The following is a 25,244-nucleotide window of genomic DNA, read 5'->3' as shown; positions in this document are numbered from 1 at the left end:
AGTGAGATGAACTCATGGTTCAACGCTGTGCTAATTTTAAAGGTATTAAAGGGGTTATTGGTATACAAAGCGCTGAAGGTTGATTGCATGGACCATCGAATGGCTTTAAAACTTTCTGGAAAGGATTATGCTTCAACTGTTGTTGTTTTTAAGCACTTTCGTTGAACAAATCAATGATTAAAATTATGAATTGCTAAATGTTGAACAATTTACTCTAATAGACACCATTTTTGATATTTAGGTAATGGTTCTGTATTTTTAAAGGTCCTCACCGGCATCATTTTTGAAGAAATATGAACCGATGACTACACCGGCCCGACGCCGAACCGTTGTTTTTTCGTGCTGGAATAGCAGCTCTTGAATATCTTAAGGTTGCTCTCGAATGCTGTATCTCAAGATGAATGATGGTGTTCCGAATGGTATGCCCAGTAAGCTGATTATGTTGACCATAAATTGAGCGAAGCGCGATCAACCGTTATAAATAGTCCCGTGCAGTCGAGTTAACATTTTTTCTTATTTTTTGATAACAGTTAACTGTCTATAAAATGTGTGTTGGGTTTATCTTTAAACTCTTGCAACCAGTTGCTACAGAGTATTATAGTTTTGTTCACCTAACGGTTGTACGTATCACCTAAAACTAAACGAGTTATACTATATACATACATATTATATAAGGTTATATACATTTATACTATATAAATGATCAGGATGACGAGAGACTTGAAATCTTGTCTATCTGACCGTCCGTCCGAGGCAAGCTGTAACTTGAGTAAAAATTTAGATATCTGTTTCCACTTCGTAGATGGGCGTAATCGGGCCACTGCCACGCCCAAAAATCGCCATTAACCGAAAACATATAAAGTACCATAACTAAGCACATAATATATACTATATATATATATATATATATATATATATATATAGCTATATATAAACTTAAGCTACAACAGCCAAATTTGCTGAGTACAATAAGAATTTCTAACGACAGTTTGAAAGTAGATGAAATCGGGGGATAACCCGCTCACTCATCATATAACTGTACTGTTACAAACAACTAAAAGCGCGATAAATCAATAACTAAATATGCCAGAGACATTAAATTTTACCACCGAGAGGAGATGAGAGAGCTTTGTGGGAGTTGGGGCGAAAATTGGACGATAGGCATGGCACCGCCCACTTTCTGGTGAAATCCCATATCTCGGGACTCGACTGACCGATTTTGACAAAATTTAGTACGAGGCATTCTTCTTACATTCTTATATCAAATTGTGGAAATGGACAACAACCAAGCCTAATTCCCATATATGTAACACAATTTTAAATTCTACTTGATTTGTTTAGTTTCCAGTACACAAATCAATAAGCAATGAATATAACGGGATAAAACTTTGCACGAACTTTGCTAAAGACACCTTGTGATCAAAAATTTTTCAAATCTAATAAAAACTGTTCAAGTCCCTCTATTTATACCCCGGTACCTATAGTTGACTTCTGACCGAAAATGTCGGTCTATGTGTGAAATATCTAACTGAAATTAAATTAAAGGATAATCCTTCTCTTATAATGGTTTGTCTGTATGTCAAAAATGGGTTGAATCGCACCTAATATAAAATCGGACATAATATAAAGATTTTCGAACTTCCGGCTGACGGTGCGGCATGCGGTACAAAGCATATATCGACCAATATGTGAATTAACCCATTGAAAATAAGAGATCGTGTTTTACTCATAACAATGTATCTTTGTGCCTAAAATAGATAAATTTGAGCGAAAACTTGGCCTATATAACTAATATCAAGATTTTTGAAAATCCGGCTGACTTTAATCTATATGATATGGTGTGGTTTTAGATATTAAAGTACCTTAAAATATTGCCCTGGCTTTGATTATTGCAAGAGTATTAAATGTTCCCGCACTTAGCCCTTCCTTATTTATTACTTTTATATTTTGTGTCCACGAATAATCTTTTTCAGAAGATTCGGTGCTCTTATGATATAAAAGAAACGGAACATGATATAGATTTGAAAATTAGACGAGAGCTGTTCATGCGTTGCGAAAGTAGCATACCAGTGCCACCCTCTTCAAAAGTTCTGTACATATCAAGGAAAATGAACCAAGTTGAAAAATTATGCTTCAAAAAGCTCTCAAAATGCTTTCAATTTCAGTCCAGCTGGCTTAGGATTAGCATTAGCATTACTGATTCTAAATTATGTACAAAGCTCTCTCTTACGTGTGTCGTATCAATGACTTGAGTTCTATTATCTTCAGCATATCTATATATATATATATAAAAGAAAGCCGTGTTAGTTACATCATTTATAACTCAAGAACGGCTGAACCGATTTGACTGAAGATTGGTGGAGAGGTAGGTTAGAACCAGTATAAGGACATATGATACCTTTTATCTCTCTATGACAAAATTTAATACAACTCATAAATACAAAAATTATATTTCAAATCATAAGCATTTGTTCAAAATTCATGTTTGTAGGAATCATTTGAATATATGCGTACAATTTTAAACAGATTCTTCCTCAAAAACAATGTAATTACTAAGTATTTGGAATAGTAGAAAAAAACTGCAACCAAATACGCAGTGAAATAGATTATAACTGGCTCAGTAATCAGTCGTTGAGTATGTATTATACCACGTGCATCCCAAAAGACTGAGGTCATAACCTTTCCGGCCGACTTTTTCGTCTTTCCACGCCTGAGAACCGGTTCATCATGTGCAGTCCTCTAAAATGACTGTCGATTGGACTCCAGAGGGAAATGATGGAGCTATGTTTCTATTTTCACACACCGACTCAAAAGTTCGGTTTTATTCCGATTAAAGAGCACTCAAACTGTTCTCAGAATCAGTTGTTCGTTGTTTTTGTTGGATTATGAATTTGCGAGGCACCCACTTTGCGCAGAGCTTTCGCCTCTTTATCATTGTCCCCGGTGCTCATTCCGCCTGTTTCCAGCTTAGCAAATATTTTTCAACGGTGGATTTCCTGAGCCCATATTTAACAGTATTTTCCCGGAAAGCAATTTTTATTAACAAACGAAATGCTATATGATCCATTTTTTTGTAAACTAACACAAGTTGCTTCACAAAAATGCTATATCTCATTAACTAATAGAAATCATATAGATGGTAGTAGTAGTATTATCTATGTATCAGCCACAGTGAAGCGTGGTTCCAGTTCTTAATAAATCTCAAATTTGCTTTTCAGATAAATTCTAGCCATAAACTAGGCACTGCAAGTCGTTAAAATAACATCCCTATTTAAAATATTGTATTTAAAGAGAGAATAATTAATTTGACTGAAAAAAATCCAAAAGCTCTTTCAAACGCCTTGATTGAGTCTATGTATACAAACATAACGTTATGACAATTTCGGTTAACTCTAGATTTTCCTAAAGCCGGATATCTACAATAGCCTCGAAATTTACGCATAAATATGTAATTTTAAGGAAAATAAGTAATAAAACAAGTAAGGAAGGGCTAAGTTCGGGTGTCACCGAACATTTTATACTCTCGCATGATAAAGTGATAATCGAGATTTCATTATCCGTCATTTACATATTTTTCAAATACCGTATTTGTGTAAAGTTTTATTCCGCTATCATCATTGGTTCCTAATGTATATATTATACAGAGAAGTCATCAGATGGAATTCAAAATAGCGTTATATTGGAAGAAGGCGTGGTTGTGAACCGATTTCACCCATATTTCGTACATGTCATCAGGGTGTTAAGAAAATATTATATACCGAATTTCATTGAAATCGGTTGAGTAGTTCCTGAGATATGGTTTTTGGTTCATAAGTGGGCGACGCCACGCCCATTTTCAATTTTCAAAAAAAAACCTGGGTGCAGCTTTCTTTTGCCATTTCTTCCGTAAAATTTAGTGTTTCTGACGTTTTTTGTTAGTCGGTTAACGCACTTTTAGTGATTTTCAACATAACCTTTGTATGGGAGGTGGGCGTGGTTATTATCCGATTTCTTCCATTTTTGAACTGTATATGGAAATGCCTGAAGGAAACGATCCTATAGAGTTTGGTTGACATAGCTATAGTAGTTTCCGAGATATGTACAAAAAACTTAGTAGGGCCTGGCCACGCCCACTTTTCCAACAAAATTACGTCCAAATATGCCCCTCCCTAATGCGATCCTTTGTGTCAAATTTCACTTTAATATCTTTATTTATGGCTTAGTTATGACACTTTATAGGTTTTCAGTTTTCGCCATTTTGTGGGCGTGGCAGTTGGCCGATTTTTCCCATTTTCGAACTTAACCTTCTTATGGAGCCAAGAAATACGTGTACCAAGTTTCATCATGATATCTCAATTTTGACTCAAGTTACAGCTTGCACGGACGGACGGACAGACGAACGGACAGACGGACGGACGGACAGACAGACATCCGGATTTCAACTCTACTCGTCACCCTGATCACTTTGGTATATATAACCCTATATCTGACTCTTTTAGTTTTAGGACTTACAAACAACCGTTATGTGAACAAAACTATAATACTATCCTTAGCAACTTTGTTGCGAGAGTATAAAAATGTAATCATTTCAGTTTTAAATAAAATTGTGCCCATGAGTGTCTTGGGATTTTTTTCACAGTCGCGTGTGCCTCCCAAAGGATTGCGTTTCCATTTATTTATTAGACAAGGAAAGACAAAAAGCTCTCAATATATACTTTTAATAAGCAGAAGCGGTAGATAGCCGCTACATCACGTAGCTAAACCATTAAATTATTTGTAAAGTTCGCAGCAAGCGCTTAAATATGAGCTTGTGCCGGCAATTTCATTAAGCCAGCTAACGTCAAGGCAGTAGGAGAGTAAAAAACCAGCATTAATTTAAGCACTTTAAGTGAATTACACGCCAATAGGTAAGCTAAACATTATAAGCACAAGGAAGTATGTGTTTATGTATGTGTTTATATATATAAGTATATCAGTGTATATGTAGGAATGAATACTACATTGCCACTGACCAGGCGAAGTTCTCCCATACTTCACGCTGCAATAAGTAATTACAACTTGGGAATCTCATAAAAATTGAACAATGCTTTAAATGCCAGGCAGCTGCGGAGCATGTGGGGTGAGCGGTTGAGCGCCAACAAGTTTTCGCAGTGCTTAAGCATAATACGCCAAGCACACACATAAACGCAGCAGTAAAGTATGCGAATGCTAAGTGCATTAGTGTGAGCGTGTAAAGACAGAAAAGAAAATATGCGTGAGTGTGTGTGTGTGTGTTGAGGGTATTGAATTTATGCGTTAATATGCAGTACTTATTGCCTATGTATAAATACAGTTATGTGTGGCTTTGTAGCCACTTCCGCTATGCACTGCCGTGCTGTGTACCGTTGAGTGTGCGCCTCGGGTTTTCGGCTGCACTTTTAATTTGTATTTACCTGGCGTAACGCCACTAAGCCACCGACCATAAATTCCAACAGGAAAATTAAACCGACAGAGCAATTTCAGTTGTAAATCTTGGAGCATCAATGGGGGTGGAGCGGATGCGGGCTTGGTGCAAAGATCGAGTCACAAATAAACGAGCACACAAACACGCACACACACACACTAACAACGGCAAACATACATTCGGAGTAAAACAACAGTGGGTGAACTGCACTCCAATTGCCACGGCTTGCAGGTGTGTTCATAATTTCCTGCAACGGCATACACACACACACACACAGGTAAATATATGCGCTGCCAACAGAAGTGCAGCTGCCAGCACTCCCCGCAATGGAACTGAAAATATGCGCTAAGGCACTCGCAGTATCCACAACAACAAGAAATATTTGTTGCAGCATATCCACCTACACAAACTCACATACATATACATACACTTACAGGCACAAGAATGGCAGTTCGTAACGGTGTGCGCTCCATTTCAAGCACACCCATACCAGCGCACGCAAAACTTGGCGCGCATCCACTTGGTTGCCCCGGCGCGCACTTCATTTCACAAATGCTATGTTGCAGGTATGCGTTGCATGCAACATACCTGCTATGCGGCGCAAGTAACGTTACATTACCGTTGCTACACAACTGCAAATGTATGGGTAACGACTCGTGTGTTTATTTCAGAGCGCGCCCTGCGCAGCAACAACAACAAGCACATGTAAGTACCAACAACAATAAGGAGAACAGCACAGCAACAATGTAGGCAGTATCCTGCAACAGCAGCGGTGGCACACAGTAGTTAATAGCAACATGCCACACGATGCGGGCAAAATGAAATGTGGACGCTAAGAACTGGCAAAGCTGGCGAGTGCAACACAAAACTCGCGCCGTTATGTTGCACTGGATTAATGACAAAACGTAAATCAAAAGTCAGTTTGCAAACATAGTCACGAACACACACCCGTCAGCGCACACACACACACACATACACACCAATACGCTGGCGTAGATACCCGCGCGCCCACAACGCTCAACTGCGCGTTGGCACAGTCCCTGAGGTTTACTGGCGCTCGCGTGTTTTTGCATTGTTGTTGCTTCGGTATTACTTAAAATTCTAGCTCAGTTCATAAGCGGCTCAAGCCTTCGCTCTGCGGCGAGGAACCTGCGACCCAGCCACTCCCCAGCGGCGCTTCAACTAGTATGCCGCTTTTGTGGCGTTGTTGGTGTTAGTGTGTGTGTGAATAAGCGGGAAACGTACGATCTTTGTCCAGAAAGCATCATCATAATTCTTAAAGCTGTCACAATGCCACAGAATCCATAAATGTAACAGTAAATGAGAACAACATGCGATTCTACGGAAGCAATGTTGTATGCTGCTGTTGTAGTAGTGTGTGTGTGTGTGTGTGTGTGTTGGCGGTATTGTGCCTACATATGTTTTAGTGTTGTTATATGATTATATGTTGCTTGTTGGTTCGGGCTCAGATCACTTCAGCCTTCTCACAGTGAACGTATTTAGGAGCATTATTAAATGTAATTTTGTTGTTGATTAGTTATACCGCTCGATTTCTATTCTATTTAAAATTAATATGTCTATTATCTAATGTTCGGAAATGGAATTTTTCTGTTCAATGGTTATATAAAGTTTGCTCTCACAACCTCGGCCACGCAACTACTTCAGCCAAGCTCCCAAAGAGAACGTAGAATCAAACCGAACTTTTCTTTTTCTTTATTGGCACCGCTTTAGACCTGTTTACGCTGTTTGGCGCCAATTGAATATTCCAAGTGTAGCCAGGTCCTTCTTCACCTGATCTTTCCAACAGAACTGAAGTGTTTTCATCCATTCGGACGACATGACAGCGTAGCCGCTGTGTCTTAATTCGCTGAACTATGTCCTATGTATATCTCGTACAGCTCATCGTTCCATCGACTGCGGTATTCGCCGTTGCCAATGCGCAAAGGACCATAAATCTTCCACAAAACCTTTCTCTCGAACAATCCTTAATCCGACTCATCAGATGTTGTCATTGTCCAGATCTGCAACTCGAATTATTTTCGCCGGCAGTAGATTGAAGAAGTCGCACGATAGGGAGTTGCCTTGTCTGAAACCTCGTTTGATATCGAACGGCTCTGATAGGTGCTTCTCGATCCGAACGAAGCTTTTCCATTCTTATAAAATATTTTATGTCCCTGAAGCGTCAAAACCCTATCTACTTCACTCCTACGCATATTTTCGATACTAACTCTGCTCACAGAAAATTTCATTTCGAATGCCAAGTCATTGCCACAATCGTAGCAATGATTAGTTCCCATAAGTCATCGGTCACAATGCTCATAAAAGTGCTCACATCATACAATTGAATTATGAGCGAGCTAAAACGGTTTGAATAGTTTAAGCGTTCAATTTGTCATACTAATTATGTGATTCAATTCCAGATAACGAGTATTTGCTTTGATTAATAACCATGATTGGCAACGAGTAGTAGCTGAGTCTCATGCAATCATATATACATATGTATTTCATAAGCATTATATATTGACAAAAGCAGTTAAGGAAAATTGTTGGCGATAATGCCATTTATTTTTTATCATTTTATATAGTTTATATCTTCGTTTCTACTTAAAACTTTGTGCTGCAAAATAATAGAAACCCACAGCAATACTGTGATATTAAGCTTATTTATTAAGGCTTACATGAGTTTTGTTTATAATTATTCGAAAGATACTTACTATATATTACAAAGGTTTTGTGGAAATTTCAAAGAAAATTATGCCAAACTCGGTCATTGCGATGTCAAATCCGGCAAGCTCTCGGAAAAAAGGTACTCCCGAGTTGACAGCAGAACTTCTTGCAAACGTATCAATTAAAGAATTAAAGACAATAGTCTAGAGATGTTATAGAATTAAAAAGCCAAATAGTTTTTTTAACCGTATAATCCATATAACCCCTTAATTGACATTCGCGGCTAAGATTTCAGGTTTGTGAACTGCCTTAGTAAGATCGCAAAATAATGGAGTAAAACATGTGAGTACCCGGAAATTGTTAATACAACGCAAGAAATTTAATTATTCACCAATATTTATTTTGTCGCCTTCAAAGTAATTCCCACCAGATATAATACACTTATGCCAACGATTTTTCCAATCGTCGAAACACTTTTCACAAGCAATTTTTCGGATTCGGACTCTTCGATCGACTGAAAACGGGTTCCACGGAGCGGCAATTTCAGTTCGAGGAATAAAAAAAACTCTCACGGGGTCAAATCCACATTGCCACATTGCGCTAACGTTTTTTCCTCGAAAAATTTTTAAAGTCAATTTCTAGAACAGCCTTTAGTTCTCGTGGCGATTTACGTTTAATGGCCCTCAATTGACTCTATACGGTTCTCCCGAAGCAGTCTTTAGAGTTTGCTGAATAGCCAGAAGTCAAACGAAGCTATATCAAACGAATACGGTGGTTGCGGCACGATATTGATTGAAAAATTGCGAAAAACTCAAGAAGAACTAATGCAGTATGCGACGCTGCATTGTCGTGGTGCAAAAACCAAGAGTGGTCGGCCCATAATTCTGGCCTCTTGTTGTGAATAGCTTTGTACAAAAGACGCACAACACTCAAATAATATTCCTTGTGGATACTTTGGGCAGTCAGAGGGAATTCGGAGTGCATCACATCTCGATAATCGAAGAAAACTGTCAACATAACTTGGATTTTTGACCAGCTTTTCGTCATCGACTCACTTTTGCCACGATATTTTGCCGATGGATCGTCTGTTTCCAGGGTGTATGCGGACATCATAGTATTCCGAAAGCATTGTTTCAAAGAGGTTAACGCGATGGTGTTTTTTGAAGAAATTTAGTGATTTTGAAAGCGATTGTGATTTCACTTTTCTTAGGTCCAAATGTTCAATCAAAATGGTTTTCAGTGATCCTTCCAGTGCTTCAACGATGCCAGACTATTAATCGTCGATTCTCAAGCACCAATTTCTTTATTTTGTTGATCATCAGTTCATGTTGAAGGCCACCATGGACATGGTTCATCGTCAACGACTGCTCTCGACCCTCTTTAAATAATTTGTACCAACCAAAAACACTTACTCGCGACAAACAATCACCGAAGGTCTTTTCCAACATTCTAAATCTTTCGGCACCAGAAATTCGAAAAAATTGCAATTAATGTACTTGGGAAAGACAAACGTATACTAAACACTAATGATTAGTCCGAAATGAGATTTGGAATAGATGTCACTGACAGTCATACCAAGCTTGAAAAATATCTTAAAATTATTATTATTATATATTCATATATTTAAATTAAAAAGTCTTACTATTTTTTGCCCATAGTGGTTACCCACTTAAATCAAGTACGAAAATAATAATGAAAGCGCAAATTATGTGTACCGTTAGCAAAACTTACTTATTTAGAGATTACAGGCTCGATTTTTGGTGTGTAATGAAGCAATAAAATGCTCTTACATTGCTCTTACATAACGCTATAAATACATTACGAACCAATTCTGAAACGACAGCAAACAGTTTTAATGTCCTTTTCACCTGACCAAATGGTTGCTTAAGAGAAAAAGTAATATGTATGATCTTTACAAGGCAAACTGAAAAAGTAAAAGTGGTAATAAGCTACACAGCTTGGTCCGCTACCCTGAATAGTGGGAGTAGTCCCCACCATCATGCTTCATAAAGTGATCAAAGCGCAAAAAAACTTTACTGCAAAACGGGCGTTGTGTGGTGGGAGTTATAAACATAAAAGTGCTGACAGCTGCAAGCCAAGCGCCAGCTGATTTATAGCTTACGAAAGCGCAGAGAAAACGCCAGCATTGCTGACTGAATGATTGGCTGCACATGCCACCGAATGTTTGATACACGCCGCGCTCACTGATTTCACGTAACAAGGAAGGTTTTGCTTGCAGTGGTTATGGTCAGTGATGGCTCATGATTGTTTTCGACATAACGGTATTTTTATGTTTTGACTTTTCCCTTGCCGCCAGCACTGCACACTTTGCTGATACCGCCCGCTCCCTGGCGCCATACTTTCACTTGATATTGTTGTTGGTTGTTGCTTGCTTTATTACTTCGCCTTTAATAAAAACATAAACATTTTCAGTCGAATCTATAAAGTTGCACATTGGCAGTCCGTTACTTATGCGTCGTAAAAATTCATATATTGCAGCAACAACAAATTCACTGCCTTCGTTGACGAATACGAGAAGGTATTAAATAATGGGTCGTTAAGTGCACAAGTGGGTTGGTGGGCAAGCAGGCGCTGCTGGGAAGCGGAATGTGTGCGCCAAATGAGATAAAATTACATATTTTATTAATAAATTTTTCGCAATGATTCGTTTGTGTGCATGTGTGTGTGTGTTCATCTTTGTGCTAGCGAAACATGTGCATGTTATTTGTGTATTCTCCATTACACCCGCCTGCCCCCTTCCACAACATACCACACGCAGCCTTTTGTCTCAGCGCACATGACGAGTTTATCATAAAAACGCGACTGCGACAGCGACTGCGCCGCTTCGGGCACAATAAAATTTCGTCCATTATGTCAAATAATAAAATATTTTCCCTCTAATATATTGCTTGTTAATTTTTGTCGTAATTTCCTTTTATATGTGTCATATCAGCAGCTTGCAGCGGCAATTCGCTGCCACTCCCCCACGTCCTACACATACAAACACAAACAAAGCTCTTCTCTATCGCATACACCATTTCCATTGTTCTCACTTCACTTCCCTTTTTATTACTACAGTTATTTGTTCCCTGAGTGCTTATTTGTTTTTGTATAATTTTAATAGGCTTTAAAGTTAAAAAAAGGCATTTGTGAGTTGAATGCCACCCCCGAAACGCAGTCCTTGTTGGGATGTATTCAGTAATGCAATTTCATACTTTTCACACATTACTTTTAAGTTACTTTAACTCTGGTAAGTGGCTGTTCTTTTCACTAATTCTCACGACTTCTTTGAGTCTTAAAATTAAAGGAGATTTTAAAAGCGATTTATTTATTTCGTTTTGTACCCAGGGTTTTTGTAGCACTTTTAATCGCTCGAGGATTAGAGGATATTGCAAGCCAAAAAATGCAATAAACTGAAACTTTGAAGATAATCACTTTGTTTGCTTACACTCTAGCAAAAGTATCTAAATAAGATAACCCGGTTCACACAAAGCAATATTTAATCCATTTTGGATCGTTGACCCTGATACTGATTACTCAACTAAGAGGAACTATAATCCCATGATAGTACGAATGTAAATTTTTGAATCCTTAGTTCTTCTTCTTTGTTACCGAGACAACTGTTACGCGGTTACAGCCTCTTCTTTTTCGCTGGTTGCCACCAATTGAATTTTCCAGATTCTTCTCCACTTGGTCTTCCCAACGAAATGGAGGTCTTCCTCTTTCTCTGCTTCTCCCGGCCATTACTGCGTCGATTATTTTCAGAACTGAAGTGTTTACATCCATTCGAATGACATATCCTAGCTAGCGTAGCCACTATCTCTTAATTCATTGAACTATGTCAATACTGTTGTATATCTCGTACAGCCAATCCGCAAAGGACCGCAGAACTTTTCTCTCGAAAACTCGTAACGTCGACTTATCAGATGTTGTCGTCGTGCATACCTCTGCACCATATAGCAGGACGTGAATAATGAGTGACTTATAGAGTTTGGTCTTTATCCGTCGAGAGAGGACTTTACTTCTCAATTGCTTGCTCAGTCCGAAGTAGCATCTGTTGGCAAGAATTATTCTTATTAATGCTGGTTCCAAGATAGACGAAATTATCTACGACTTCGAACTTATGTCTGTCAACAGTGACGTGGGAGCCTAGTCGCGAGTGCGACGACTGTTTGTCGTCTTTCCTTCGTTCACAACTAGACTCATTTACTTGGCTTCCTTATCCAGTCTGGAGAAAGGAGAACTAACGGCGCCGTTGTTACGATCGATGTTATCGGCGTATGACAGCACTTGTAGCTCGAATTATTTTCTCCAGGAGTAGATTGAAGAAGACGCACAAAAGGGAGTCTCCTTGTCTGAAACCTCGTTTGGTATCGAACTGCTCGGAGATGTACTTCTCGATCCCAACTGAGCTTTTGATATTGCTCAACGTCAGTTTATACAACCGTGCTGTCAAACCAGCATTAAAATCGAAGAAGAGGTGGTGTGTGTCGATCCTCATAGCGCAGAGTGAATATCTGGTCAGTTGTTGATTTTCCAGGCCTAAAGCCACACTGATAAGATTCAATCAGTTTTTTGGCGGTGGACTTTAAGGGGATATACCAGTGTGACGCATGAAAAATTAGGCGATTTTCGTGAATTTAAAAAAAAAAAAGTACTGGATTGAATGTTTCGACATTCTATGGACGTAATAAAGTATATTTTTAGCTATATCAAAATTTTTTTTTTTTTAATATTGAAAAATAACGGAGTTATGTGCTGTCTGCGGAAGTGCCGAAAAAAAAGTGCCTCAACTGCTGGCATGATTCCGGTCGATTGAGTAGCTGAAACAAAAAAATTCAAAATGTTTATTAAACTTAAATATTTTCTATACAATGAACTACGATCTTTGGAAAATATCAAAAATTAAGAAAATTGCGTAATTTTGAAAAAAAAAATAGTTTTTTACGAAAAAAATATTCGTTTTTTTAATGCCAAATTGACAATTTTCAACCAATCAAAAAGATCGTAGTCTATTGTATAGCAAATGTATTCAACTATATCCAGTTTTAATTTGAAGTCGATCGGTTAATTTCTCGTTGAGTTATAATGTCAGCAATTTTGAAAAATGTCGTTTCGAGAAAAACGCGTTTAAAGTTTCACTTATATATGTTTGCACCTCTGAGCGGTCGCTATTTAGAACGCTGCCATTCAAAAACTATTTAAGATACGACCTCGCCGATTTCACAGGATATTTCTGAATATATAAACTATCGAAAAAGCAAAAAAAAAAATTTTTTTGAAAGTGTCACACTGGTATAGCCCCTTAATCTTTCGCACACGTCGGCCCCCTTTATTGTTCTTCAGACAGCTAATTGCTATTCGAACTTCTTCATGGTTGGGCAATGAAACGACTGCACCCTCGTCATCGATTGGGGAGTGGGGTTCACCATCTTCTGGTGTTTCACTGTCATTCAGCAAGGCTTTAAAAGAGGTCCCTCCATAGTTTTAGTATGCTCTGGACGTCAGTCAACAAATACAACAAGAGTATGCACCGGTCTTGAAACCTTCTGTTATTCGCTGCATCTTTCGTAGAATTTTCGACCATTACCCCTGTGCCAGCTTGTTAAGCTCTCCGTACTCAAGCATTTTGGCCCCTCTCATTTTTTTCTGCAATTGCGTCTCGCTTCTCTCTACAACTCTGGGTATCTATTCTATCCCGTACGTACTGTACGATACATTGTAACGATGCAGAGTAGGCAATGTGTTTTCTCTCCACTATGACACTGCACTGCCCATCGTACCAGTACTAAATTTTATTTTTTCTAAACCATTATAACTTATTTTTAGTAGAGGTTTGAGATTCCATTATTCATTGAAGCATTATTTTAAATAGTGTAGAAGAGCTAGAATTTCTTCCTTGTTAATCAATCTTTTAAAGATAAATTAAGTAATTCTACATACTATCAGTGAAATGTAGTTGAACGTAGTTGAATTTAAACAGTGTTTTTCCGTAAGTGAAGATAAAATAATTACTTTTCATTCATTCAACCTTTCCAGGAATAAGCTTTTCACTAGTAAGTAAGATAATCTATATCAAAATTAACGTGTGTCTAAAATCGCTACTACTTAATTAATCATTTCATTCGCACAGTGAAGGACCACAGTTTTTTTTTTTACAATTTTGCAGAAATATTAAAAACATGCAGCCGCATAAAGCGCTGATAGACATCCAAAGCATCATTTCATATTTATATATAATTTTTTTCTAGTATAGACTAAAAACAAGCAGTTAGTATACAAATTATATTAAAAATAAAAGCATACAACTAGGCGCGTGGTGTGTGTGGGTTATCTAAGTCACACACCATCCATGCTATATCGGATACACCTTGCAAAAATTATAAAAAATCTAAGTTTAAAAGTCGAAATATTTCTTTTTTTTTTGGTTTTTGCTCTTAAATAATACTTTTATAAGCGCACGGTAAAATAAATATTAAAATTTTTAAATTACCTTACCGCCTACGCAAACACATTCAAAGCTATTTTGGCCTCTCAATTTATTATATCAAAATATACCCGTTTATAAATTTTCGCTCTCGGCGGAAAGAACTTAAGCTTTGAAAAAAAAATAAAACACATAACACACACACACACCAAACGGAACGGTATACAAGGCACACGAAAATGATGATGAAGGCAAAGGAAGGAAATTTCAGTAACCTACCGAAACTGCAATGAAAATCCGCTTAAAGCACACTCGCACAGTCTGCCATAAAAGTACGCTAATTACCAATTTTACCTGCCGCACAAGCAACACAGCTTTGTGTACACTAATTGTTATTGTTGTTGCGCGAGCTGCGCTTACGCAATATAACATTTCCTGAACAGCGTCAAAGTGTACGCGTCTCACCGCAGTCGTACAAATGTTGGGCCAAACGATGACGCCGTTGAGGTGTAACGATGTAAATGAGAGGAAATGAGCTTTACTTTGTGTGTTGTTGTTGTTGGCGCTATGTAGCGCCGGTCTCATAAAAATACAATCAAACATTTTGACTGCATTTTCGCCACTCATTTCATGCTGACTTCGCCTGCCTTGTTTTCAGCGCCCGTACTTGCTGCCTGTTTTGTGGCCTACCTTAAGGCGTTGCGCCTTCACATTTACAATACTTCTGGTTTGCGCTGTTGTTGTTTTTTTAATGTTTCTGACTATTTTCACGTTTCCGAAACAAATATTTTTATTACACAACATGTACTAGCACATTTTATTGTTGTTGTTATTTTTATTACTTTTTTCCCTTGCCATTCCACCTGGCTTTCTCCATTACCATTACCACTTCTTGGATTAACGTTTATTTTAATGAGTTTGCATGGCTGCTCGCACCTTGGTGTAGGCCTATTTTTATCTTGAATTCTCTGTTGTTGTTGTTGTTGTTTTTATTGCATTTTAACGGCTATTTAGCTAACCCCTAAACGGCGACAAGCGCTGCAACATTACTTTGCGGTTCGCCGCAATGCCCCCAAACGCATAATGACGCTTAGACTCACTTAGATTTTTCAACCTTGGGCAAATTACTGGAGTTTGCGGCCAACACCCTCCTTCACAGGTTCTTTATTTTTAGCAATAACTGTGTTGCTATGCCGCAATTAATTAGTGTTTGGAAAGGTGTACAAAAATGATTTGCTTATTTGAGGGGTATATTTTTCATTCTTATTACTTTCTTTGTAAGGAAAATTTATTTCTTTTCTTAAGAACCCTGATTTTATGGCAGGTAGAATGTTGCTTTATTATTATAATTTTTTGTTTATGCTTTTAAAATAAAATAACGCTTAGTTTAATCTAGTATTTTTTAACTCAAACGACTTTTTCGATTTATTCGGATACCTGTAATTATATTTCATTATCATATCATCTATTTTCATTTTTATTTTTCGGTTTATAATACTCTCCAATATAAAAATTTAAAAACACCTTGAAAGTATCTCTCTTGAGTACTTTTGATCCATACAAGAGATTATTGACCCCAAGATCATATGCTACATTGCTAATGTAACGCGAGTATTAAATTGAGATTATATTCCGTTGCTCGGTGTATCTTCTCAGTGTCCAGCTTACCTTAGACTAAGCTTGAAACATTTCAGTAGTCAAATCTTCACTGAACCAGGCGATTTGACTAGAATCGATATTAGGTTTGGTTACGTTATACTGGCCGGCTGTCACGCCACACATAGATCTACTGGTCCTTAGTAATGTCAGATAGAGGTTCAGTTATATTTGAGGTGAAATATTCGTCAAACAGTACGTCAACGCTTTTTAGGGACTTTAAGTGTGACTTGATATCAATTTTTGATATTTTGTCTGGAATCTTGAACTACGAAGCTGCTAGATATCTAATACGAGTTGTAGATAATACTGGGTAGAGGCATAGGAGGAGTTTTAGCTTTTCTCTCATATCTGCTGACCTGCATTTGCCGGATGCGTCATCGTTATTTATGCTCATCCGGCGGTTGTTGTTGCTCTTGTAGCTTCACAAAACATTCCTGAAGCAATTTCGAGGAATGGTGCCGAGTTAACAATCCTTGGCCAGAAAAAAGTCCGGGTCCATTCCGGTTACTTAGACCCGACTATCGTGGGAACGGCTCATCCGGCTCGCATGTGATGCCAGTAGGTTGTGACCTGTCTTTAGACCAACAATCGTCCTGCAGTCCTTTCGAGACCGTGTAAAAAGCATGCGGGTTTTCCTTCGGTGCTCTTGCCCATGATTTCAGTGATACTGCACAGTCTTATGACATTCCATCTCATCCTTATCCGTCTATCAGTCGTTTCATGAATTTTTTTGTATATCGTTATCGCTTTTAGTGACACCCGTCCTGCTAGTACAGGCAGTACCGACAGATGGCATAACAAATTTGTTATATGGTCGAAATGCTTCGTCGATTATTGAAAGCGATTTGTTCTCAGTATTGCTGGGCATCAAAAAAGTCCGGTAGTTTTGTTGTCCAAGTTGAAAAATCGAGGTCTCTATTGCAATGACCAGGCTCATAAATATTAATTGAAATTGCCCTGACAATTCACGGTAGATGCAATACAGTTAGTAGTAGCCTATATAATTAGAAGGCTACTCCAAAGTTACCCTTCTTATTCTTTTCCATTATTGATCTATATTAATATTCTTCCAACTTTTAGTTGCATAGAATGGTAATAGTCATATCATATCATTGAAATCAACCACACAAGTTCAGGACGTTAGTCGCCAGCTCTCAGTTCTCCTTTAAAGCTGATCAAATACGCTCGAACAAAAATAGCCTTGCCTGGGATGACCCTCAAAGAGGGATACGAAATTTAGTTTTTCGCGTTTCGGTTTTTTTTTGGAGCGCTATTCGCTGTATTTTTGGATATATTATGTTAAAGCCACGTTTAGTCACCAGTAACGATGCGTTTGAGATGCCAGCAGCGCTGTTGAGGATCTCTTTTCCGTTATCTAGTCAACGTTGTTTTTGCAAAAGACTCAGGTCTTTTAGTACGTCTCTAGCATTAACACGCTTAATACCCAATATATTAAGCAAAATGTAATGACTCGATACATAACACTTGTTGAGATCCTCTATTATTTTTCTGATGGCATTTTCAAGTGCTATTTTTTTCACTTATTCAATAATTATCGGAGAGATATGGACGACTCGCAAGAGACAAGATTTAGTTGACCTTAAGACCTTCACTGAATGCTTTTTACCACTCAAACGATTGTGTTCTTGATAAAGTAGACTCCCCAAAACAGTTCTGCTATATTTCCAATGATTCTGTAGCCGTGTTTAAATTGAAACAACAAAACTTCAAGCGAACTTGTTGTTCAAAGTTACGTCCATCGTAAAAAATACCAGACGAACTTTTCGCGTCGTTTTGACATATGGGATCAAGTTTCACACATGTTTAAATGTGTGAAAGCTCCTTAATATAGTCGAAAATTTACCGGGAATTTTTTCCGCCCATCGGTATGTCAAATCTTTTTGACTCACATGTTGTAATCTTTCACGTTCATTGAACCAATTATTCTTGGACGATCACTGAAATCACAATAGTTCACAAAGACAGATATCTAATTGACCAGTGAGCTGATTAAGACCGTTTACTACAAATTGTAAGAACAGAAGACTACAATTCGGTGTCAATCTGAACAGTTCCACCCGCTGCAGAGATTTTCCTCACTGCCAGCTTAATTTTTCGACTATGGTACCACATTTAGCGTCCTCACCCAGACTATCATTAATATTACATTAGTTGTCGTGTTGGGGCAACGCTCTTAACTGCGCACCAAGCGCTCACACAATCAATAATAAACCATTAACTGGCGTAGTTAATTGTCGCAAAAGACTTCATCAGCAAATCAACTGCACTGAGAACACACATCATACATATTTCGAAACGGACTTCACCGCTGACAGTTCACAAAGTCCTTTGCGCCATTTGAATATAAAAATTAAAAATGCTCTAAGTTTATGTGGATAACTGCTAAATAGCACTAAATACCCAATAAAAGACACTTGTTAGACTTTGTCATGTCTGGTCACCATCAGTACGCTAATTCACCAGCTGCGCACTGTCCCACCATTAAAAGCTAATAAATGCGCCAAAGAGACTTTGTTAAAGTGCAGCAACAACATACAGGCGACATTATGTAGCTCCGTTCTCTCATGTGTTTGTGTATGTTGACTTTCATGTTAATAACCAATATGACGCTAATAGTACAATTATGCACGCACACATAGACAAGCATGAGTATAAGTTTAGCGCCGGTTTAGACAGTCATGCCAAGAAGGAAGTACTACAATATATTTTTGACCTCAAAAGCACAGCTAATATTGTGTGATTTAGTTACAAATAGTTTTTTGAAAATTCGAAAATACTTTCGAAAGCACTTTATGTTGGTTTATGGTGGCTAAGGTAATATAGTTGCCTTAGCTTGCCTGAACCGTGCACCAAGGTACACACCAACCATGTCACGTAATGTCATTTTGCACTTAGCGCCCATAGAAATAGCCATAAATTGACTTGGCTTTCTAAGTAAACCTGTGACAGAACTCTTAAGAAATATCAGCCGCTTTGATTTCATAAGAGATATTTTGGATCATTTGATTTCCGCTCACATACCTTTGGATGATATCTATGGGTAGGTAGAAGCCGCTAAAGCAGAGCTGCAGGTAGGTGACAGCGTCTACTGCAGGCAACTATCCATCAGTATTGGATTCAGGATTCCTTACTACTGCAGCCTTTTTCAAACATTACAGTGTCCGTAGATCGACGGCTCTGAAGTAAAGTCACTTTCAGAGAGGTGACTATCCACTTTAGTAGTAGAACAGTGATACTCTACCTAAGTTCATTAACCGTACGCTCAAGGCTAGCAAATGAAGCATGGTAAGGCTATGCCATCAAAAGCTTCAGAATTTATTTCGCCCACGCGATATAGTTGGGCATCTTATTGTATGACAGTTGTAGAAACTGTTTGAAAGAAGATGAGGTACAAACATCTCAACTCTTCCTTTTTGATTAACCCGCCTTTGTGAGAGCAAGAATTAAACACTTGAGAGCTCACGCTTGCAGATATCCCACTGAGCTGGGAATAGAAATTAAACGCCAAAACCGATTCGTAATGGCTGCAGGGCACTTTGTTGATTTGGTTTTCGAATTAATGCTATGGTATGCGTCTTCTTTTTGATTAAATTTAATATGTCATAAAATATTTAATCGGGTTTGGTCCAAATTCGATTCAACAAATTCTAACTATATTTATTTAAAATGACCGAATTTGGACTATAATCAGGTCCTACTTTCCAAAGAAGGTCAATTTGAATCCCATCAGCATACTTTGAGTCAGAATAGATAACTGAAGCATTGGTCATCATTTGAGTCAACTTTAATCCAAAAACAACCATAAGCTATGATTAAGTTTATTAGCTCGCATTTAACGAATATGACGACGCACGTCCTGCCTGTAGACTTTATACATATGTACATATATCAACTTATAGGTAAGAAGTGGGCAGCTGTTTTGAATATATGATTTCAAATATATACGAAATCGGTCCTCACTTTTCCTATTCCTGTTCCATACGCCGAATATTACAGTTTCCTCTTGGCTGACTATAAAAACCTACGATATCTACAATATTTCGACTGCTTCCGAACTTAACCCCTACCTAAATGGGGTTTTTTTAATCACTTCCGCAATCCATTAGCGTAGAAAACACATGAAATGATAATGAAAATGCGTGCAATGGTGACGTGAATAACCACTTAAATACTTTCAGCTTTATTTTTGTTTTTATTCCCACACACTACTCCAAACACATGCTCATAAATCGATATGCCATGGTGTCAAACGATTATATTGCATGCACCTGTAATATTTACGTAGATTTGCCATGTAGTTGTAGAAATGAAATTGGTGTAAAAGAAAGCTGGCTTGTTAGTTGATAACAAATTAATTGCCTAATATCCCTGCCCTGCATAATTTATTAATAATTCTCCTAGTCAGGAGCTATAATATATACCGGTTAAACATGCAGACATTTATTTTTGGAAGCAATTATTTGTCACCTTTGTGTTCATGCGCTTATGGAAAGTGACTTATCTCGAATATGAAGATTTGAGCACAATTTGGTTCTTAGTTTAACTTTGTCAGCGCTGTTCCAGTATACGAGTTCTAGAAGTATGAGTATGGTGAAATAAACTATTATTTCAAACGATCAAAGATGTAGAATCAGACCTGAAAATGTAGTACAAATGTTTAAGTTTTTCAAAGCTTAAGAGAAATGCGGAAACTCAAAAATCTTAAAAATGATTAAGTTTCAGCAATTTTTTTTTATAAAATTTTTATTATAATATATTTACATATATTTTTATATGGTCTTCAATACCTTCCTTTAAATGGCTTCAGTACGCATTTCAAGAAGAAGATTTTCAGTTTCGAAAACAAAAAAATTGCCGAGAACTTAATCTGAAAAATTCAAATGCAGTGCGAGGACGCTCGTTTCATATTTATCCAAAAAATCAATCCCAATCATACCATAATATGACGGTGTATTTTCGTGGTGCAAAATCCATGAATTTACTGTCCAGATACCTGGATGCCTCCCTGTGGAACGTGTTTATGGTGAACCTCACCACCGTAATTAACGAAAACGATAAACATCACCTTGATTTTTGAGCGGCTTTGGCTAGGTTTATTCGTTATTGACTCATTTTTAAGTCGTCATTGGCTAGATTATTGACATTTTCGACGTCATATTCCTAAACCGAAGTGCCGTTAATATTGATGATGCGTTTGTTGAATGTAGAACCCGCAGCTGCGATATCAAGCATCTCTTTTGCGATGTTTACTCAAAGGTTTTTTGCAAAAGATTCAGGTCTTTTGGGAGGATTCTAGCATTGACACATTTCATACCCAAAACGTTAACCAAAATGTATTCAGTCTATTCATAAGAGATTTTGAGATCCTATGTTATCTCGTTGATTTTCAAACAAAGTTGCTTTAATTTTTTAAATTGGCATGTTTTTTCGATGACTTCGTGACCGGCACCGACCGCTTTATGCCATTCAAATACCGGTGTACGTGATAGAGTAGACTCCCCATAAAACTACTCAGTAGCCGTTATTCCACTGGACCACTGGAAACACAAAAAGTTTAGGAAATTGGATACATGGTGACTTAGATTTCTCAAAACCTCTAGAAACGCAAATTTCTGTGATACTGATAACATCCATCTCGAAATCTTTCTTTGTAAATCTTTTAATTAAAAATATAAATTAATTCAAATTTCAATTAATTTTTATTTTAATTTTTTTAAATTCAAATTTTTGGGATTACAATAAAAAAAAAATTAATTGAAGTTTTAATTCCTTTACCAAATACCTTTTGGGGAAAATTAAAAACAATTTTTTAAACCCAAAAATCGAATACAAAGTTAAAAATGTAAATGTTGATTCTGAAGAACGAACTGAAAAATATCAAAAAATCTATATAAATGAATAGCAAATTTACAATTAAAACGAAAAAAATATGTTTTTGAAATTAAATTTAAATTATTTCGCGCTTGTATGCTGAAAATATAAATTTAATTAAAAACTAAATTTTTAATTGAACTTTTATTTTTTTTTTTTTGATTGAAAATTTTAATTTTAATAAAAAAAATTATTAAAAAATTTTAAATTTAATTAAAAAATTTCAATTAAAGATGTGTATTCTAAAAATAGAAAATTTTATTTTTGAATAAAAATTAATTTAATTAAAATGAACCGTGGTACAAATAACTTCCAATTTTGAAAAAAAAATTTAATCAAAAATTTTTGTAGCGAAAACCGAAAATTTAAAATTAAGTTTAATTAAAAAATAAATTTTTAATTGAATTTTTTTTTTTAAATGTAAATTTTAATTTTAATAAAAAAATTTATTAAAAAAAGTTTAAATTTAATTCAAAAATTTTAATAGAAAAATAGAAAATTTTATTTTTGAATAAAAATTGATTTAATTTAAATGAACCGTGGTATAAATAAATAACTTCCAATTTTGAAAAAAACATTGAATCAAAAATTTTTACAGCGAAAACCAAAAATTGAAAATTTAAGTTTAATTAAAAAATAAATTTTTAATTGAAATTGTTTTTTAAACATTAAGTTTAAATAAAAAATTTCAATAGAAGCATAAAATTTGAATTAAAAATTTTTATTCCAAAAATTTACAATTTAATTTTTAACTAAAACTGAAAATTTAATTTTTGTTAAATTAATTTTTAATTTAATTAGTTTTAAATTTTTAATTTTAATTTTATTAATTTATTATATTAAATTTTTGCAATAAAGAATTTTAATTGAAATTTTTAATTAAATTTAAATATTCAATTTTCGATTTTTGCAATAAAACATAAAATGTAATTTGTTTTTTCAAAGTTGAAAGATTAAGTTCTTTACTTTAAAGCACTGTATAAGAAACAAAGTAAATAGACAGTTTAAGAACCATTTGAAAATTGCTTATAAAATATAATTATAAAATAAATTAGACATAACCACGAAGCAATACTCGAATATTTAAATCATTTTAAACGGATATTAAAACTCATTTTTTATTAAAAAAAACCTTAAGTTTGCTTATATTTCCGAAACATTGTATTAATTTAATATCATTAAACACTAATTTGGCCATGTTAATTATGTGTGTTTCCGGAATCACTTTCACAAAAGTTACAAAAAGGTCTTCTTTCGTAAAGCAGTAGGAAAATGTATTTTATAAATCAATTTATTTAAAAATATTAACTAATTAGAATTTTTTATTTTGAATTAACTAAATTTTGCTTTTAAAAATAATACTCCCTCGAAATTCACACATTTACATAAATAAGTACATAAATAGTGATTTAAAAAAGTCTTAACAAAAAACTACTAAAAAAATTTTAAATGTTATTTTTAATGTTTACTTTTCGATCGTTTATCTATTGATTTTTGCACTTTTAACCCAAAATTATAGTGATTTTTCACCTCAAAACACATACGAGGTAATAGGAAAAAGTCAAATAAGTACCGCTAGTATTTATTATTTCCAAAAATATGTACATACTACTTATACAATATTATTTCTTATTGATATCTTAACTGCTTAGTAAAAGAAAATTCGGTGTGCCAACTAAACACAGCTGCTACAGTGCAAACGTTTCGCCTCGTTTCGTTAAGTTTGTAAACAGACAAATTTGTTATCAACTCAACGCACAACCGATTAGACCAGTCACGGCGAGAGTGAATTTATCGCCCATGACTTCTCACCTAACACGCTGAGATACAGATACACAGCGAGAGAGAGAGAGTCACAAGCCAACACAAACACAGAAGATACATAACAGCAACAACGCACAGGCACTGGAGCAACAAATAAATAACTGTCGGTTGCGGCGAATTAACCGCACAGTTGATTTCGCCGCGCTGCTGGACTACGGTCACCGCTCAACAGTGTATCTGCACATGTTCGCTGCTGAGTGACTCGTTTAGTGCCTCACAAACGCTGCGCAGCGCATACATAGCATACGAAAACGAGGAAGCGAAGAGAAGTGAATCGTGTTTTTTTTTGTTTTGTCGTACAATTGTACAAAGTGAAGTGAAGAATTGTGTGCGGAGGACTGGATTGTGTATATAGAATTCGTGGATGAATTCTTCCCAAAGGCGTTTTTCGCATTGTGTGCACGAAATTCGAGTGAATCGAGCAAAATCCGCAGTTTGGATGAATGTGAAAATCGTAAAATTGAGGCAAATGTTTCATTAATTCGGTGATAAAGTGCAGAAAAGTAGCGAAAAGTGTGTGAATTAACGGTGAAAAGTGAAGTTTAGTGTAGATTGTTGTTGTTTTTGCTAGGCCTGTTGTTGTTGTGTAGCGACCCAAGCAGCAGGAGGTGCATGCAGTCAACTTTTTTCTCGTGCGCTTAATCAGCCGCCCTGCAACCAGCAATTTAAGGAAGCTGTCACAGAGAGACCCATACACGCACACCCACATACACAAACACAGAGAGAACGTTAGTGTGCGCTATAGCAACGCTTGTGCCCATGTTGTTGTTGTTGTGCGCGTATGAGTGTGAAACATTAAAGTGTACACATTAGAAGACAAAGGCGAAAAGAATTTCATTAAAATACACACAATTTATGTGAATAAAGAGCAGCTCTAAATGGATATGTGAAAATTAGCTGGCCAATAGTAACGGTATAGCGAAACAAAAGTCAATTCAAATGGTAATAAATGCAGATTTCAACAAAAGTTTGCGTGTGTGTGCGTTTACGAATGCTTTTGTTGGCTGCTTTCGGTGCTGTCTGCGGCCAGTGAGGCAGAGTGAAGCACAGTGAAGCAGCAAAATGCTAAAGTTATCAAAGAAAGTGCTTAAAATAAGTGAAAAGTAAATGAAAAGCCGCGCTAAGTACTGCTATTAATAAAGTAAAGCAATAAAGTGTTCAATTTCCGTTAGCAACTGCAACGCGCAGCCCACACGCTGCATTGGACCAACGAAAAAAACTTCGAATTTTGTGTAGCAGCCTGTGGGACTGCACGCCCAATTGGCGCTTGGTAACCAGAATTCAGTGATGCAGCTCACAGCTTTATTTTGTTGTTGTTGTTATTGTCGATTTTCATTTTGTTTTTGTTTGTGG

At 36.4% G+C, this 25,244-nt stretch overlaps 1 protein-coding gene across 11 annotated transcripts in view; it reads left to right on the top strand.

Moving 5' to 3' along the window:
* LOC126750933 (tyrosine-protein phosphatase 99A) overlaps nucleotides 1-25,244 on the top strand; it is a 519,418-nt gene that overhangs the window by 380,101 nt on the left and 114,073 nt on the right. The window contains exon 1 of one of the 11 annotated variants that reach the window (XM_050460772.1): nucleotides 24,033-24,833. The exons of 8 other annotated variants lie outside the window; for them this stretch is intronic. The gene's annotated coding sequence lies outside the window, so the exon portion shown is untranslated. Of the gene's footprint in view, nucleotides 1-24,032; nucleotides 24,834-25,244 lie in introns of those variants that run through there. 2 more of the 11 variants (XM_050460771.1, XM_050460770.1) reach the window with 2 other exon arrangements.

The sequence above is a fragment of the Bactrocera neohumeralis genome, chromosome 2 (genome assembly GCF_024586455.1).
Source record: "Bactrocera neohumeralis isolate Rockhampton chromosome 2, APGP_CSIRO_Bneo_wtdbg2-racon-allhic-juicebox.fasta_v2, whole genome shotgun sequence".
Taxonomy (NCBI): Eukaryota; Metazoa; Arthropoda; class Insecta; order Diptera; family Tephritidae; genus Bactrocera; species Bactrocera neohumeralis.
The sequence above is the reverse complement of the archived record's forward strand: the minus strand, read 5'-3'. Positions and strand labels throughout refer to the sequence as shown.